The sequence below is a fragment of the Aotus nancymaae genome, unplaced genomic scaffold (genome assembly GCF_030222135.1).
Source record: "Aotus nancymaae isolate 86718 unplaced genomic scaffold, 86718_ANA_hifiasm-v0.15.2.pri h1tg000046l, whole genome shotgun sequence".
Classification (NCBI taxonomy): Eukaryota; Metazoa; Chordata; class Mammalia; order Primates; family Aotidae; genus Aotus; species Aotus nancymaae.
In genome coordinates this window covers 11,296,293-11,315,165 of record NW_026988460.1, presented here as the reverse complement: position 1 = coordinate 11,315,165, position 18,873 = coordinate 11,296,293, and the positions used below count along the sequence as shown (strand labels likewise).

General features: G+C 40.7%; 1 protein-coding gene across 3 annotated transcripts in view; it reads right to left on the bottom strand.

The window, feature by feature from the left end:
* LOC105728198 (contactin-4) overlaps positions 1–13,501 on the bottom strand; it is a 973,166-nt gene extending 959,665 nt beyond the window's left edge. For 2 of the 3 annotated variants that reach the window (XM_064361938.1, XM_064361945.1), the window contains exon 1: positions 13,369–13,501. The gene's annotated coding sequence lies outside the window, so the exon portion shown is untranslated. Of the gene's footprint in view, positions 1–2,360; positions 2,384–13,368 lie in introns of those variants that run through there. The other variant, XM_064361939.1, reaches the window with a different exon arrangement.
* Between the last annotated feature and the right edge of the window lie 5,372 nt (positions 13,502–18,873).

Here is an 18,873-nt window from a genome sequence, read left to right as displayed (position 1 = left end):
TGCCTTCCTCTGTCTCTACACAGAGTGGAGACTGTATTGTCTATCCTTTAGATAAAGGCACAGGAGCAAACATAAATCACTTTATAGAGTATTTTAAAAGAATGAAATTTCAAGTTTGTAAATCATAACATCCACATATTTTATGTACAATGCAAGTGTCATATTGAATAAATACATTCAAAGGGTAAAATCATAATGATAAACAGAATTTTAGGAATGGTCTAATTATATGTCTGGCACAAGGCTATTTGTATATACAATTAAGTCACTTTAGTTTTCACAACCCTACAGGAATTGCTCCATTATATGTAGGAGCAAAATGAAGCCAAAAGAGGTTAAATGACTTGGTCTAATGTTACATACTAACATTAATATATATTTGTATATACTAAATATATAAGTAATGGAGACAGGATATGAATCACTGAGTCATTCTAAATCACCAAGTCTGCCTCCAGCCTTTCTTATACTTCACATAAAATAGTGGTTTCCAGCTGTAGAGACTAAATACCAACCTAAAACATGGCATTTATTATTTGGGGCAGTACATTATGTTTCTTTTCTTAAGAGTTTACCTTAATATGTTGATTTAAGTAGCTACATTATAAGAAACCTACAAAAATTTGTAAAAATTCATTAATTCAGAAGGACAGGAAAAGATTCTTCTCTAAAATTAGTAATGCTTAAAAGAAAACTATTAATTTCACTTACACCACCTACTATAAACAACAATATACTGGTGAATAACAATTAATACAAGAATTGAGTAGAATTAATAGAACTATGAATTCTCAATGACCTCACAGTGCACATACACACTTTATACCACCTTAATAGTATCCAGAATTGTTGTCGTTTTGGGAATTCTGACTATTGAGTTTAAAAAAGAAAAGGAAGGGAGAATACTAAGAATTTTAAGTTAGATTCCGATAACTGGTAAGACCTTGAAATGTGCTGAAAAGGATAGGAAAAAAGTCCTCTTTATACAGTAAAGACCATGTTGTATTCTGAGCACAGGATTTTGAATGAAGTTTATTGTACTACAGGTAAGATAGCCAACATTCCACACTGTAACACAGGAATTTTCACAAACACCATGCTGCTGCAAAGTATATCACAAATACATTTCACAATATTATCAAAGCAGGTTATTTTCTATTTCTGCTATAGTATAAGTGACATCTTACCTCTCACTACCTCAGCCAGGAAGTAGGGAAAGGTAAAGCTGAGAACAGTGAGAATAGATGTGAAACATCCAAACCATTACTCTCTCACATACAAAAAGAGGCGGGGAGGGGAGAAACAGGGCTCTGAACAGTCTCACTCTGAACCTGTTTACTCTTACTAGAAATGTTTAAACAGCTTGCCTATTTTATCTTTCCAGCTCACAAATGGTGGGAAACAGCAAGTAGAAAAGGCTAGTTCACCAAAGCAAAGGATTATAATATGACAATCTGAAAGGCAGCAGAAAGCATACGGGGGCCACCAGTGTCAGTCTCAACATTTCAGCTGCACTTGATGGGATTCTGTTGTACCCCCCAGTGTCACAGGAATGTGGCAAAGTGTTGAAATGATGAACAAAGAATCTATAAAACATCTAAGTATACTACATTCTGTATAAGTTGTAAAGATTATAGTATAGGGTTCATTTACCTAATGCTTACCGTATGCCATGCACACTGTCCTAAAATCTTAAATGCATATCATTAATGTTCATGGCCTATCTGTAAGGTAGGCAGGATCAACTTCACTTTACAGATTTTAAAATCTGCCTTGGAAAAAGTAAGAATGTGTTTGAGATCACACAGCTGGTAAGAGACAAAACAAAGATTCAAACCAGGTCTGTCTGATTCCAAAGCCCATACTCTATTCTAAACTACAGACTATGACTATCACTGTAATCCTGAGTCATCAAGAAGTAAATGATATTTAGCCACCTGCTTAAGCAGGAAATGAATATATTTTACAGGGATTTCCATTTTTAAAAGCTATTGTTATATTAAAACCAAACCTCCATTTACCATTACTTAGATCCAAGAATTCTAGATGACCTGGTTTGTACTATAATTTTTTATTAAGAATTAGATGTGTGACTTAAGTAATCACTACCTCTATAAAATTGTCCAATTTACCCAATTAAATACAGTAAAAATAGTTCTTGGACTCCAAGTTAATTCACTAATCTGTTAGAAGTCTAGAATCAATATCTAGCTAATAGCTAATCAAATTGAGTGATTAAAGGCAAAAATTTCATACGTAAAATTAATAGCTGAAGATCCATCATAATATAGATAACACCACAAATTTGCACAACTCAAAATGGTGGCAATGTGCCTAGAATCAAGTCTTACAAAACATACTTGGAGATTTGAGTCATATCATTGTTTTGTTTGATTGTCTTCTTGTTCAAACTGGACCCATCTCAGCATAAGCACACATGCAACACCTGTCCTCACTGGAAATTTCTATGACAAACCTGAAAGGCATAGGCAACATGGATACTCAATATTTATATTAATAAAAGTGTACAAGGTACAAGGCATTTTTATATACAAAAGTTCAGTCCAAAGGTAGAGAGGATATGTTACTGTGGTTAAGGAAAAAACAACAACAAAAAAAAATTGTATGATTTTTTTAAACTAAAGATCATTATGGAATAATGATTAATAATGGAGTAGTGATTCTACTGCCCTAACCCTCATTTTCTTATGAACCAAAAGAAAGACGAAGTATTTGCATTTTGGTCCCTTAAATGTGCCACTTTTATTTAATTTATAAAAATAATGAAAATACGGAAAATATACATTTTAGGGTTATGCACTGATACTGACTCGGAAAAAAATGGAAAATAATTTCTCTTTCCAAACTATGAAAATTGTTGAGTCTGGCTTAAATAAACAAGAAAAATCAAACTGTTTCTAAAAAGAAACTAATCCTGCAGTCAATTCCAGCTTTTACAAGTTTCAAAGACCAAATAATTATCACAAATATTTCCTAATCACTCTCATTGACTTTCTTGCTCTACTTATCACAAACTCTGAGTAACTGCTTATTCTCCATGAACATGTATTTTCTGAGTGTAATTGTATTTTTGGCATCTACTATGTTTTAGGCAAGAGATACTTAAAGGTGAATAACAACAATCAATAACGAAAACTGTGTACTGAATGCTTACAAGGATTTGGGCACTGTACCACTTGTACTTTGCACACACTCTACATAATCTTCATGAAACTTTTGTGTCTCAGACAATGTTATAGATGTTCCCATCACTAAACTAAGTGATTTAATTTATGATGCCTTTTAATTGTCTAACAACCTTACAAAACACATATTATCATACTATAAGGTGATGAAACTGAAACTTTGAAAAGTTAGGTAACTTGCTCACAATCACACAACTAGTACAAAATGGATCTAGGATTGGTAAGAATTTTGTCTCCAAATTTCAAGCTGTTATCCACCATCTCAAGGAACTCCCATTGTCATGTGAAATGAGAGCTATTACAACGTAGAAGGCAAGACAACAAATTTGTCCTGGCTTAATCAGGACTTTCCTGGTTTTAAACATGAATGTCCAACATCCTGGGAACTCCTCTTTTCTGGGAAAAGCAAAAGATGGTCGTTCTCATGACAGATATTATATCAGTGGCATGGAAACAAGTACAATGTGAGTATGTACAGAGGACGAAGCCATTCTTTATGCTTCAATAGTATAGAAAGAGCTTAACAGAATGACATTTGCATTGAGCATTGTGCAAACTGTAATAAACAGTAGAAAAGGAAGCAAGAGAGAGCAAAGAGAGAGGCAATGTAAACAGAGTCATGAAAAAAAGTCACATGACAACTTCCAGAATGGGTGACTAGATTGGTACAATGGGTCTGCAGGCCTGAGGGAGGAAAGGAACATGGAAATGATGCTGGAAAGGAAAGCATTATCCAGGAGGGACCACAGGCAATCTTGGAAGAGGGAATTAAGCCTGAGGATGTGATTTCACCTCCTCTAACTCTGTAAGGAGAGGTAAGCTTTGAGAAGAAAGACAGCTTTGGGTTCATGATTTAGTGAGAACTCTGTGCCCAGGTAGGGATATGCCAAATGTTTCTTGACTGGCAGTCGGATGTATTTCAAGGGAGTTGAACTGTTAGGCATACAACCAAAGTGACATAAGATGAGCTCAGGAAAACAAACAAATAAAACCCCCCACTCCCATCCGTATCCAGCATTCTTTCTTGGATAAGGATGGGAGTGGGGGGGTTTATTTGTTTGTTTTGCTTGGTCTAATAAGTCAGTATTCACTTTAAGTGATAAAAATCCAACCCAAATCAGCTTACGTCAAAGGGTAATATATGTCTCTGAAGAGCTGCAAAATCACCAGGTGATATGGTTTGGCTCTCTGTTCCCACTCAAATCGTATCCCAAATGGCAATCCCTGTAATTCCCAAGTGTTAAGAGTGGGACCTGACAGGAGGTGATTGGATCATGGGAGCCATTCCCCCATGCTGTTTTTGTGATGGTGAATGATTCTCATGAGATCTGATGGTTTTATAAAGGGCTCCTCCTGCTTTGTTCATTCGCTCTTTGCTGCCATATGAGACATACCTTTGCTTCTCTTTCACCTTCTGCCATGATTTTAAGTTTCCTAACGCCTCCCAAGTCATGCAGAACTATGAGCCCATTAAACCTCTTTCCTTTATAAATTACCCAATCTCAGGCAATTCTTTATAACAATGTGAGAATTGCCTAATGCAGTAAGTTGGCACCACAGAGAGTGGGATGCTGCTATAAAGATAATCCCAAAATGCGGAAGCAACTTTGTAACTGGGTAACAGATAGAACTGGAACAGTCAGAGGACTCAGAAGAAAACAGAAAGATGTCAGAAAGTTTAGAGCTTACTAGAGACTTGGAGGACTCAGAAGAAGACAGAAAGATGTGGGAAAGTCTGGAACTTCCCAGAGAATTGTTGAATAGTTTTGACCAAAATGCTAATAATGATTTGGACAATGAAGTCCAGGTCAGATGGAGATGAGGAACTTATTGAGAACTGGGGCAAAGGTCACTCTTCCTATGCTTTAGGAAAGAGACTAGCAGAATTTTGCCCATGCCATAGAGATCTGTGGAATTTTTTTTTTTTGAGATGGAGTTTTGCTCTTGTTACCCAGGCTGGAGTGCAATGGCGTGATCTCAGCTCACCACAACCTCCGCCTCCTGGATTCAGGCAATTCTCCTGCCTCAGCCTCCCGAGTAGCTGGGATTACAGGCACACGCCACCATGCCCAGCTAATTTTTTGTATTTTTAGTAGAGACGGGGTTTCACCATGTTGACCAGGATGGTCTCGATCTCTTGACCTCGTGATCCACCCGCCTCGGCCTCCCAAAGTGCTGGGATTACAGGCGTGAGCCACCACGCCCGGCTGATCTGTGGAATTTTGAACTTGAGTGTGATGATCTGAAATTGGAACTCATGTTTAAAAGGGAAGCAGGGCATAAAGATTTGAAATATTTGCAGCCTGATGATGCTGTAGAAGATAAAAACCCATTTTCTGAAGAGAATTCAAGCCAGCTGCAGAAATTTGCAGAAGTAATGAGGAGCCATGACAAAGGGGGAAACATCTCCAGGGCATGACAGAGATTTTGGTAGCAGTCCCTCCCATCACAGGCCCAAAGTTCTAGGAGGGAAAAATGGTTTCTTAGGTAAGGCATCAGGCCCTCTGCTGTGTACAGCCTAGGGAGTTGGTGCCCTGAGTCCCAGCCACTCCAGCTGTGGCTAAAAGGGGCCAAGGTATAGCTCAGGCTGTTGCTTCAGAGGATATAAGCTCCAAACCTTGGCAGCTTCCACATGGTGTTGGTCCTGTGTGTGTGCAGAAGACAAAAATTAAGGTTTGGGAACCTCTGCCCAGATTTCAGCAGATGTATGGAAATGCCTGGATGTCCAGGCAGAGGTGTGCTGCAGGGGCAGAGCCCTCATGGAGAACCCCTGTTAGGGCAGTGCAGAAGGGAAATGGAGGGTTGGAGTCCCCACACAGAGTCTCCACTGGGGCACTGCCTAGTGGAACTGTGAGAAGAGGGCTATGGTCCTCTAGATCCCAGAATGGTAGATCCACTGACAGCCTGCGCTTTGCACCTGGAAAAGCCACAGACACTCAACTCCAGCCATGAAAGCAGCTGGGAGGGTGGTTATAGCTTGCAAAGCCACAGGGGCAGAACTGCCCAAGATGGTGAGAGCCCACCTCCTGCATCGGTGTGACCTGAACTTCAGACCTGGAGTCAATGAAGATCATTTTGGAGCTTTAAGATATAATAACTGCCCTGCCTGGTTTCGGACTGGCATGGGGCCTGTAGCCCCTTCGTTTTGGCCATTTTCTCCCATTTGGAACAGGAAAATTTACCCAATATCTGTATCTATACTGTGTGTTGGAAGTAACTAGTTTTTTATTTTGCAGGCTCATAGGCAGAAGGGACTTGCCTTTTCTCAGATAAGACTTTGGACTGTGGGACTTTTGAGTTAATGCTGAAATGAGTTAAGATTCTGGGGGACTGTTGGGAAGGCATGATTAGTTTTGAAATGTGAAAAGACATGATGTTTGGGAGGGGCCGGGGCAGAATGATATGGTTTGGCTCTGTGTCTCCACCCAAATCTCATCTATCAAATTGTAATTCCCATAACCCCCATGTGTCAAGGGTGGGACCTGGTGGGAGGAGATTGGATCATGGGAGCAGTTTCCCCTATGCTGTTCTCATGATAGTGAGTGAGTTCTCATGAGATCTAATGGTTTTATAAGGGGCTCTTCCTCTTTCACTGTCTCTTGCCTGCTACCATGTAAGACATGCCTTTGCTTCTCTCGTGCCTTCCACTATGATTGTAAGTTTCCTGAGGCCATGTGGAACTGAGTGAATTGAACCTTTTTCCTTTATAAATTACCCAGTCTCAGGCAGTTATTTACAGCAGTGTGAGAATAGACTAATATACCAAGTTAACTCACTTTAGGTGTAGCTGGATTAATGGGCTCAAATGATGCAAGAGAAGCTGGTTTTTCTCCATCATGCCCCTTGCTACTGTTCTGTTGGCTTCATTCTCAAGTAATATGTGGTGACCCCAGCAGCTCTAGGTTCTTTCTTTGGTGGTAAGACAACTGCAGCAGTAGCAGGCCTACATGCTCCCTGGTTCTAATCTCCTTATCTATAGGAATTAGTTCAAGGGCATGCATGGAACCCAACTAGAGCCACTGAGAAAAAGCAAAGCATCTCATTGCAGTGGTTCTCACTGGGGCCATGCCTGTTCTGTTCTGGAAGCAATCACTGTGGACAGAAAGAGTCAATGATCTTCCTCACAAGACCTGGTTTCCATGCTCCAATCCTTAACTAGGAAATGGAATCCCACCCAGACCATCTACACTAAGAATGAAATAGTAACAGAGGTCAAAATTCAAAGGAAGAAAGGGAATGAGCGTTTATTAGGTAAATAACCAAAATCCATGCTCTTGTTTCCCCGTACCTAGAGAATTAGCTCATATTCTCACATGCTTTCATTGGAAACCTGTGGCAAAGACTAGCTAGTTATTTACCAAACTTGTTTTCCTTTCACCCTTCTCCCCCAGGCACTCAGCTAGATGCCACTTCTCAGCTTCCCTTGCAGCAAAGGATGTCTAAGTGACTGAGGTCCACCCCAAGGAATGTGGGCAGAAGTCATGATAATCACTCCCAGGCTGTGCCTACAACAACCTCCAATGAGACTTCTCTGGATTATTTATCTCCTCACATTCTGTATCTTGGCTGAATGATGAGTACACCAGGTACTTAAAGAAGGACAAGTTACAAACTCTAAGGAACCTGATTTCCTAATGACCCCATGGACAGCCACTCAATCAGGACCTATTCTATGAGTACTGAACTACCACACATGAGCAAGAAGTAAAAGTTAAAATAAGCCACTGAAAATTAAGAGCTTATCTATTACAGCAGCTAATGTTAGCCTGTTACAAGGTCCTATGGAATACGGCTAAAAACATGACAGTAAGTGTATTAAAACCTCTCCAGCCCTCCAAACCCAGTAATTCATAAGAAGGGGCTTGAAACACACACATACACACACACACACACACACACACACACACACACACACAGAGAGAGAGAAACACACATACTCAATTAGACATAAATGGCACAGAAGTGAGAAAAAAATGGAAGAAAGAAAAGTTCAGGAGAAAAAGCAAATTTCTCAGGATATGAGGCTCAGGGAAAGTCGAGGGGAAATGAACAGGGGCTTTTGGGAAAGAATTTACTGGTTAGTATACAGTATCTATGCCTACCTACATGGTGAGGAGATATATATTATTAACTAATTGTGAAGATGCAACAAATATATGCTGAACAAGAGGAAAACATTGGGTCTTTAATGTTGGAACAATAATTATCTTAGCAAAAAGTATACTCTTACTATTGACTACTACCCACTGCAGCCATTGGGAACCAAAACTGTAACAGGCATTTTTATAAAAGACAAATATATAGGAAACATAAGATGAGGCAGATTCTCTAATGGAAATGGGACAAGACAATAGGATGAGAACAAGAGGGACCATTTTCCTTTAGTGGGTACCTGGGATCTATACACAGCCCCATTAGTCATGCAAAAAATACTGAAAAAAAATAGTTTTGCAAAGTTCATAGAAAAAGAAGAGGGTTTCCTTTCTTGGAGGTTGGGTACATTGATGAAGAGCAATACTTTTGGTCAAAAGTTAGGACAGACTCTTTTAGCTGATAACCTACCAGGGAAGATATTTGTTTCTGCTGAGAAGTGAAGAGGAATTTATCCTCACATATTGAAGCATGAAAGTGGTAGTTCAGGATTCCCACAATAGAATCTTGAGAGGAAGGTTATAATTCAAGGCATTGACCCTGACAATGTGTTTATCAGAAATGAAGGAGCAGTTGTAGTGGTAAAGGGTGTGTAGGCAAGGGGGAGTTACTTTAAATATCTGCTCCTGATCCTGGTAGGTATTCAAGATAATGCTGTATCATATCTAATTCCATTCCAGTATGTTTTGGATTAGATCTTTTTTTCCCACTTTAGTATTTTAAAAAATTCCCCTGGCAACTTCATATATATATATATGCAAAAGGAAAAAGCAGTCCAGTGGCTTAAATAAGAAAAAATGAGGCGAAGTAAAAAAAGCTGTTAAAAAATCAATTCTGGAGTGAGAGAATCTGGTTCGGATCCCAGCTCTGCTACTTACTATGTTGAACAAACAACTTAATTTCTCTATGCCTAGTTTTCCTCATCTATACAATAGAGATAATAATAGAAGGGCAAAGTAGGGCAAAGTGCTTTAACTATGAATATATTAACTGCTTCTATTATTATTTATTGTATCCATTCCAGTTTTTCTACCAGAAAAAAAAAAAAAAGAAAAAAAAGAAAAAACAAGCAGTAGGAGAAGAAAGGGAAGTATCAGTTACTGAACATGGAAGAAATATCACATATAGTAATAAAATGTCAGAGAATGCTAGCTGTTCTCCCAATCATTTCTTCTCTTTCCTGGATAACACTTCTAAACTACATTTCCCAGACTCCTTTATAGCAACATACACCCACATGGAACTGAATTCTGACCAGCAGAATGCAAGAAAAACTAATATTCACTCATATCAGTTCTGGGCAATTAACACCCTCCCAAGTTTTCCTCTTTCCAATGGCTTGATGCAAGTAAGCACAGTGACCCTGCTGAAGATGGCAAGGACACAGAACAGATGAAGGCTGGGTCTCTGAAACACACTTTGAAGGAGTATTGCCATGATCACCCATTGTGGGACTTCACACAACTGAGAAATAAATATATTTCACATCTGAGGCAGTAACCTTTTTGGATCTGTTATAGCTGTTAAAGAGCCAGTCTAATAGAGCTGAGCTCTTGACCCATGTTGACTCATGCTCTCATATTTAATCCCTATCATGATGCCTTGAAGTAGATGTTATCCCAATTTTATAGCTAAGGAAACTAAGGCTCACAGAAGTTAAGGAACCATATTGCCCAATGCTGCAAATGTAATAAATGATGGAGCCAGATTTGGATCCAGGTTAATTTGATTCAAGGTTTACGAAATTTCCAGCTTCCACACAACATTGCGATGTGGTCCTTCCTATACTCCTTCATTTACTCCTTGGATTCTTCACTTCCTGACCATTGATACTTTAGTCTTTACACTAAAATTCCATTTTTAAAAAATTCATCTGTATATCTACGTTGGGAGATCTAAGATGACACCTCCCAAACACATTCATCCCTTATACCTCATTCCATCCACATATGAGTCCATGACAGGAAAACAAGTGTGCTTAATCTATTTGTTAGAGGAGATATCAAAGTGTAGCAGTTTTACAATCGGTTAGAGTATCAGAGATAATGAACAGCAGAGGAGAGAAGGAGAAAAAGATTTAAAAAATCTCAAACCAGCAGTGATCTTTAAAGTGTGATATACATCCCAGGGGCTGTGCAAAACGATCCACTGGGATACTTAACAGCATGAGAACTTCTGTTTCATAATTTTTGCTTTATTCATCCTTTTTTTGTTTCTTTTTCTGTGTGGTTTTATAAGTCGTGCATCATATAACAGCAAGTCTTCCGTTTATAAATAAATTTTTTTGATATGTTGTCAGATTACTTCTGATAATAATAATAATTGAAGATCAATACATCTAGGCAGTAAATCCTGCCTCCTTGCCTCCTTCACTAGACTTAAAACATAGCATTATAGGGAAAAAAAACAAAAAGGAACAAAAAAATCTGAGTGTAGAGACATCCTCCTGCCTATCATATGAAATTCATTAAACTAAAATAATATAAAAGCAAGTTTTTACAAAAGATTTATTTTTTAAGAGATGGAAGTGAATGTATATTATTGTCTGTCTTCAAATATAACAAAGAAGAACCGACAAGTTAAAATCTTAATCAGACAAACTTGTAGAAAATCAGTACTATACACAGGAATTTTCTGCTGAGTAGTTTAAAACAGTCAGGTTGCTTTTAGTTTTTTAAAACCTAAACTGAAGTAATGGATGCCCTGTGTACATTTCAAAGAAAAACTGCAGCCAAAATATTTAGTCCCTAGGGCAGAAAAGAAATCAGAAGACTCACTTTTGAACAAAAAGGTGAGAGAAGTAGGTAAAATAAGTAAATGATAAAAAAAAATCCAACAGCATTTAAAAGGTTATTTCTCTAATCACTCAATTAACTGCCAATATGAAATGACTATGGAAAAAGGTACTGAATCGACTCCCAATTGACTTGAAAAGTTTTACAACTCAAAGAAACTGAAAAGTTTTTTTAAAAAAAAACTGCAAGTAAGAAAATCTACCTCTGTTGAAACTTACATTGGTTCTGACATGCAGCCTTAAACAAGTCACTTCTCTTAGACTCTTACTCTTTAATTGAAAAGATCAGTTTTTCCACCCTTGCCAGCTACCTCCCTGGTTTCAGATGGAAAAATAATGAGGTTTATCATCATGATCTCTCCTCAACAAGACAGACCAGTTGAAGCCAGCTTAAACAAACAAATCAATAGCTATTTTATAAGGTAGCAAAAATAATATTCTCATGAAACTTGTTTTTGATCCTTTGCAATCTTACCTACTCCTGCGACCCTTTGCAGAGATTACCACAAAATCTTTAAAGAAATCAAAATGAAGATAGCAAGAATAAACTCATGGGTAACATGCGAATTTTCTTATGAATGCCACCCAAATCACCTCAAGGTGCCTGTCTTCATGACACACTGTTCTTTTTCACCCTCTTGGGTAGAGACAGAGAGAGAACAAACTTGCTATTAGCCCGACTTGGGAACGCTATTGTGTGGACCTGCTGGCATGTCTTTACACTCTTACCCCACACCCTAAAGGACATAAACCACAAACCACAAAACGCAAAAATATGAGCACGTTCCAAATTATCTTATGTAGGTGTCCAATCGACTCAGTTATGAGGCGTTACTCCTTGAAATATCCAGCTCCCACTACAGTAAACTACAAGAGCTTCCCATGCAATTAAATGACACTGTGATTCTGACAAATATGTCCCCGCCCCTATGTTGTTTTCAGCAGGAAAACTAGAAAAAGTTCCACGAACATTCCTTTCAAGAACTCCTCCTTACAAATAAACCTCCAACACACCTCAAGATCCAGCCCACTCTCCTCCACTCAGACCACACACCCAAGGTGCGCAGTCACACTGATTCGTCCTACATAACCTCCGCAAGCCTTTTCGCACCAAATCTGGAGACCCTGGCCAGCAAGCAACCACCTTATCTTCCCGATGCGAGAAGCCGCCTCCTCGTAGGAGCTCCCCGCTGTGCTGCAAAATGTTTCCCTGCAGCAGACTTTCTGGCTGGTTCATAGAGATTCAGGAGCCCACGTCCTCCTACCCTCACCTCCACACCTTTCATAAATAGTAAAACATATACACGAAGCACAAGAGAAAAAATGCACGAAGATTTTGAGCCCTCCGTTGCAGAAGGAACGAGAGTGGATTGGTGTCTGTGGGGAGCCTGGTGCTCAGCTCGCTGCTGTCTGGGTCCGGGGAGGAGAGGAGACTGTTGCCTTGCCTCTCAAAAGAAACTGGAAATTCCCCAGAAGTTGTTAGAACGAATGCCATCCATCAAGCTCCCCTGGTAGAGACTGGGGAAGCCAGGTGCCTTCCATAAGTGCAGGCACCTGGTCTATGTCGCTCGCCGCCGTAGCCCCAGCGCTTAGCACCCAGCCTGGCACACGGTGGGCGCTTCAAAAATCCATGTCTGTTTCCACACGGTCCCTTCCATCACGGATACGGGCTCCTGTTCCCTTAGTCCCAAGTCCCTTCAAACCCCAGCCCAACTTCGCCTTCTTCTGCTGTGGGCTCTAACTGGGCTATGAGAAGAAAACCCCCGCCAAGAACCGGGCGCCAGAGGCGGGGACGCACGGAGAGGGGGCAGTAGCCTGAACCAGTTGGAGGAGCTGATATTAGGGGTGCCCGAAGCATTCCGAGCTCTGGGTTCCTTGTTTTGTGGCTGCCTCGCAGCGCAACAAACTTATTTTCTAAGAAGGAGAGGAAGGGTCGCTGTGGGGTGACGGTGGCGTCGTCGGGGCCCTGACTCCTGCTGGGCTCAAGCGTTCAGCTCCCGCTGGCCCGACCCTGCAGGGCTGTCCCGCTCTGAGCTGTACGGCCCCCATAGACGCTGTCCAGTCCTGCAGGAGTGAAAGCCATGGGAAGCTCCCCTGCCCTTCAGACAGCCTGCGAGGACCCTGCCCTTTCCCCCAAATCCGCGAGCCGGGTCCCCGGGGCATCGCGCGCCCACGCAGAAGCCGGACCCGGACCCGGACAGCTCGCGCCTCACTCACCTCAGCACCTGGGCGCTGGGCTGGCGAGAGCCTCGGGTGCGGCGCCGGCACAGTCCGAGGGACCCGGTGTAGTGGCGAAAGCTCCCTACTTGCAACCAATCCTGGTGTTGAACCCAGTGCTCGGTCTGGTGCGGCTTTCTCCTCCCTCTTGGCGCTCGTGGTGGCTGGAAAAACCTGGCGCGCCGGAGTTCGGGCTGCTGGCTCCTCAGCCGCCGGGAGGGGGAAACGCGTGGGGAGGGGGAAGGCACGGGCGGGGCGGTGGGGGCGGGAGATGAGCGGGGAGGCCGGGAGTCCGCGCGCAGCGGAGCCGGGCATGCTCAGTGCGCGGCCAAGGAGACGATTCTGGGCGCAGCACCTGCCTGGCCCTGCCGTGAGGAGGCAGCCCCAGGTCCCCACGCGGGAAACTAGGAAAGGGCACCTCGCCTGATCCTCAGGCCAAAGGAAAAGATCAACCAGATTCTCATGCAGAGACGTAGGAGTTGTGCTGCTCAGCGGCCAGGGATATGCCAAGGCGATGTCTCCTTCCTTTGCAACCCGAGAATCGGGGCACAAGGAGGCGCGACCTGCCGTGGTACTCAAACCTCTGGTCTCCGGGATACGCGGAATTCCGGGAATCGTTAAGGCGCCCTGGCCAGGGAAACAAATGTTTCTGCGTCTAGGCTGAAAATTGCTGAACCGGGTAATGTGGGTGGGCGGGTGGCACTGAACTTAAGCCAGAAGAGGGGGCTTTGGGAGCCTTTTACCTGCCTGCCCTTAGGCGGAAGACATTGGCTAGACAGGCTGCGTTACAGACCTGAAGTCTCACCCATGCAACGTGCTTTCAGGTTGGAATGTGGGGCGGAGGCGGGGGAAGGTCAGAAAGAACAGTTGCGGTAAAATAGGTACAAGGATCAATTTGTGGTGTGTTGGGCGCGGGGGTGGGGCATGTTGAAAGCCTTGTTCTTCGAAAGAATGTGCTTTGGACAACGTTACTATGGTCATTCTACATTATGAATCTACTGTTTCCTTGCAGAAGTGGCTCCCTTCACTCCCACTCCAAACCTGAGAGTAACCTTAGAGATTGGCAGCAATGCCCCAGCCCCTCACCAGCACTGTGCAAAGTGACTTTGACAGGCAGAGGAGAGCCAACCCAGTCGAACTCATCTGGAATACATTTCGAGCAACCCAGAGAGAAGCCTCGGTTTCTCTGGGAAAAAGCCCCAAGGGTTTTGCTGAACCCAGGTCTTCCTGCTCATCTCTCAGCGGTTCAGAGATACATAAACAACTTCTGACCATTTACACACACATGTAAACCTACCCTGACATCTCCATTATGTGGGAAAGATGTTAACTGGAAAACTATTTTTAAACTACTGTAGTAAGCAAATAAACATGCAACTCCAACATATATATGCAGCAGCCTTATTAGTTCCTTCAATGTTGGTTTGGTTTGATTTTGTGTTTTGTCTTCTACTTTTTAAAATTAATTATTATTTTTATAATTCCTGTTTGGGAAGTGGGCAAATCCCGACTGGTGACAGGTATTGTTGTGGTCAAATTTTTCATCACTTGAAATTCCATGACTTTCATGATTGCTGAGATTAATGCTAAAGAAAGGAGTTAGCTACCCGCACCCCCACCAAAATTTCCTGATTACTTAAACTTGGAGAGATATTAGGTAATTAAGTAATTCCTCCCTCCTTGTCCCATATGTTTCTGTAATACAGGCACTTTTGCAAAGCTGAAATGTTGGTGATGCAGGTGTTTTCCATGGTAAACATTTATTTAAGATCAATGATTCCCACTCTCAAGGCTTTTGTGCTTCTGCCAGAACCATGACTTATACTACCTGTACTATGATATTTTTTAGACTGATTATTTTTCTGCAACTATTCAATGAAAAGTACATATATGTAACTCTTAGTAAGACTGTATATCAAAATATGTTTCACAAGAAGTTCTGCAGAAAATATACCTGTGTAGACATGCATACTCCTAACACAAAGGGAAATGTAGTGTTTTATACTGGACACAGAATTTCAGAAAAGAACAAAGAATAAAACATGCTGTCACATTCTCCCACTGGGACTATAAATTAAAGCAATTTTCAAAGTTTTAACTATTTCTAAATTTCAAGTGTAGGTATTTTGTTTCCATTCTTTCCTTTGGCCTTTATTCTGTCCCTGCTATATGCTAGGCATTGTCTTCTAGTATATTCTCAGAAACAAACTGAATATGACCAAGACTTGCTCCATACTTCACCATGTAGTTAGGAAAACAGACATTGTGTATCTGGAGAGACAGATTTGGGTCATGTGGAGGGGATGTCAGTTAAACATTAAGTTGGGAGGAGGCATTTTTTATTTTTCATCAACACACCCCCACTGATCCAATGCTAAGCTTCTTCAGTGCCTCCCCCAAATTTTCCTTACAACAGCAGCTAGTTTAAAATACAGCCAATAATCCAGTCCCTTTTTTCCATCCTGCAGGGAAGAAGAGATGCTCAGCTGCCACCTTTTTCAAGATAGAAAGCCTCTCAGGGAAGCTCCCAGGATTGGGGAGTGTTCCTAATAGACTCAGCCCCTGTTAGGAGACAGAAATGGTTTATTTTGATGACAACACCCTCACACGTGTGTCTCCACATATCCAGGACCCCGGCTGCATGTCATTTTCTTGATCAGGGGACCTGTGATTGGGATTCTCTGGGGGTGGGGGGGGATGTTCCAAACGAATCAATTAACGCAGCCAGCAGCAAGTTCAATACCACTGCACTGAGACCCTGCTCTGTATCATTGCATGAATGAATTACTGGTGCTCATGTAATTTGCAAATAATCATCGTTATAACACAGTGGAAAATTTATCCTGCTCATTTAGCCTGAGTAGCACCTGAGCAGAGAGCTGCAATAACCCTCACAACACCCTCCAAAAATAACTATTTACACATATGTGAAGTTTTACATCTCGGTCTTTTAATTTGAGGGTATCTATGTGGACACAAGGTCACCTCTTACTCTCATTAAACCAATTGAATGAGGTCTGATAACTCTTAAGGGAAATCAACGCTGAAACTGCTTTTGAGTTTTTGGAGACATGAATAGAATACATCATCAGGTTTTACTCAGCAGCAACAGTTCTCCAGAAAGGGCATCTCTCTGTCTCACTCCCCTATTGCCTCTGCCTTATTCCTTCTCTACACATCTGAAGATTTGATAAGTGGGGATTTACTATAAGAAGAGGAAAGAGGGAAAGCAACACAGGAGAAGAAATATCTGTCTTCTGACCACATGTGATTTGATGCAATTTTCTCCTTACTCCTGGCATACAGTGGGATTAAAATAAACTCATATATACCACCTTTCTTTATTCTAAATAACTTGAATAAGGTCATTCAATGGAAGAAGTGACTCAATCAGATAAAAATAAGGAGGTTTTATAATAATGGTTTTACTTGTTTAATGTATAGATACCCTAATAGAGCTCCAAGCATAAAGTAGCACTTGTATCCCATCTCTGTTTTTAAGATATAACCTCAAGTTTGCTTTGAGTAGATAAATCAGTATTTTTATAAAGAATTATATCAAAAAGACCTTTGTGTTCAGTTTTGAACTGGAGTATAATAAAATAGAACTCAGCTAAGGACTTTCAGACCCGCCTTGCAAAACTTCCTCCTGTGCAATTGTTTTAGATGACTGATTGACACTTGAGCTTCAAACTAAGGACATTGGACTAATAATGGCCCTATAGGGAGATAATGATAATTAGCACACAAAAGCACAGTTAATTGCCATGAAGGTTGCCACACAGACTGACAGATAGAGTCGAAGTAAACTAGAAGCCTGATACCCCACTTAAGATTCCTTTATAAACATGGTTGTGAGACACCCACTGAATTTAAGCATAATACAGTGGAATTAGGTATTAATCAACCATTTCTTAGCCAGATGTTTTCCAGATTTTATTGGATTCTTTATACAAAATCCAAAAATAATCATTCCAAAGGTCTTTACTTTGCAAAAGTATTTATAGTTGATTTTTGTTGTCCTCAGTAATTATGTTCTATAAAGTCACTGCAAACACTGGAGACAATAGAGGTTAGGTTCCTGACAGCCTCTGGTAACAAGATTTTCCTCAATCAATAAAGATGCTTTCTTTAACATATACTGTTGATTCATTAACATAGAACTCATGGCCTGCAGCACTGTAACTGTTGCCTGAAAAAAACTGATCTAACACATGTATTTTCTCTGTGAGGCACATCACAGCTTTCTTGTGCTTAGGAACACTAGACAGCACTCCAGCACTATGCTCGAGGCCATTTTAAGCAGCAAAATCACCAAGAGAAAAACCCCAAATTTGAGAAATGTGGCATTAAATATACTGCAAAAGGGAGACTTCTTTAGAATATGAGCACTGAAACAAGAACGCAGAGCATCACCTTGTTTGATCTCAGCTAGGAATGTGTGCATTGGGCAACTAAAATTTTTCATGCTCTGTGCATCTACAAATACCTCGTGTGTCTACAAGTGCCTATGCATATGCCTTAAGCATAGACTTTGGAGTTCTAAGTAAATTTTAGCAAGTGGGCAAATTCACAAATATGCTATCTGTGAATAATGAGGGTCAACTATACCAAATGTCTCCTTTAAACGGCCACATCCGTCCATATGGTATGTTATTCAATTTAGAGACATTCGATTTATAAAGAATTCATCAAATCATTTATCTTTTCATCTTATTCTAAACAATTGACACTCTATTCACATAATTATATATTTTCTTAAATATTTTCATTTTGTTCTTATTTTTAATATGATTTTCTTCTTCATGTGTCCTGAATTTTTTTCTATCGTTTAATAATTATCTATCCCCTCACTTTTAAAAGCTGCTTAATATTCCACTTCAGAATATACTATGTATAACTCAATTAATTCTCTATTGTTGTTCTGCTATGATAAGCAACTCATTGATGAATACAGTGAAGTTAAATTTTACACACATTTTAAATTATTAACTCAGAATTAATTCCCAGAATTTGAACTAGTATGTCAAGAAGTATATTTGTCCACTTTCACGCTGCTGATAAAGACATACCTGAGACTGGGCAATTTACAAAAGAAAGATGTTTAATTGGACTTACAGTTCCACCTGGCTGGGGTAGCCTCACAATCATGGTGGAAGGCAAGGAAGAGCAAATCACATCTTATATGGAGGGCAGCAGACAAAGAGAAGAGAGAGCTTGTGCAGAGAAACTCTGGTTTTTACAGCCATCAGATCTCATGAGACCCATTCACTACCACAAGAACAGCACAGGAAAGACCCACCCCTAGGATTCAATCATCTCCCACCAGGTCGCTCCCACAACACATGAGAATTGTGGATGGGGCCAGGGGGCCAAACCATATCAAAAAGTATTGTGACTTTCCTCATTCATAATTATTAGATTCTTTCTGGTAGATATCCATGATCAACAATTAGAGGTAATGAGGGCTCTAGGCCTCATCCTCAATACCCTCAAAATAATGTA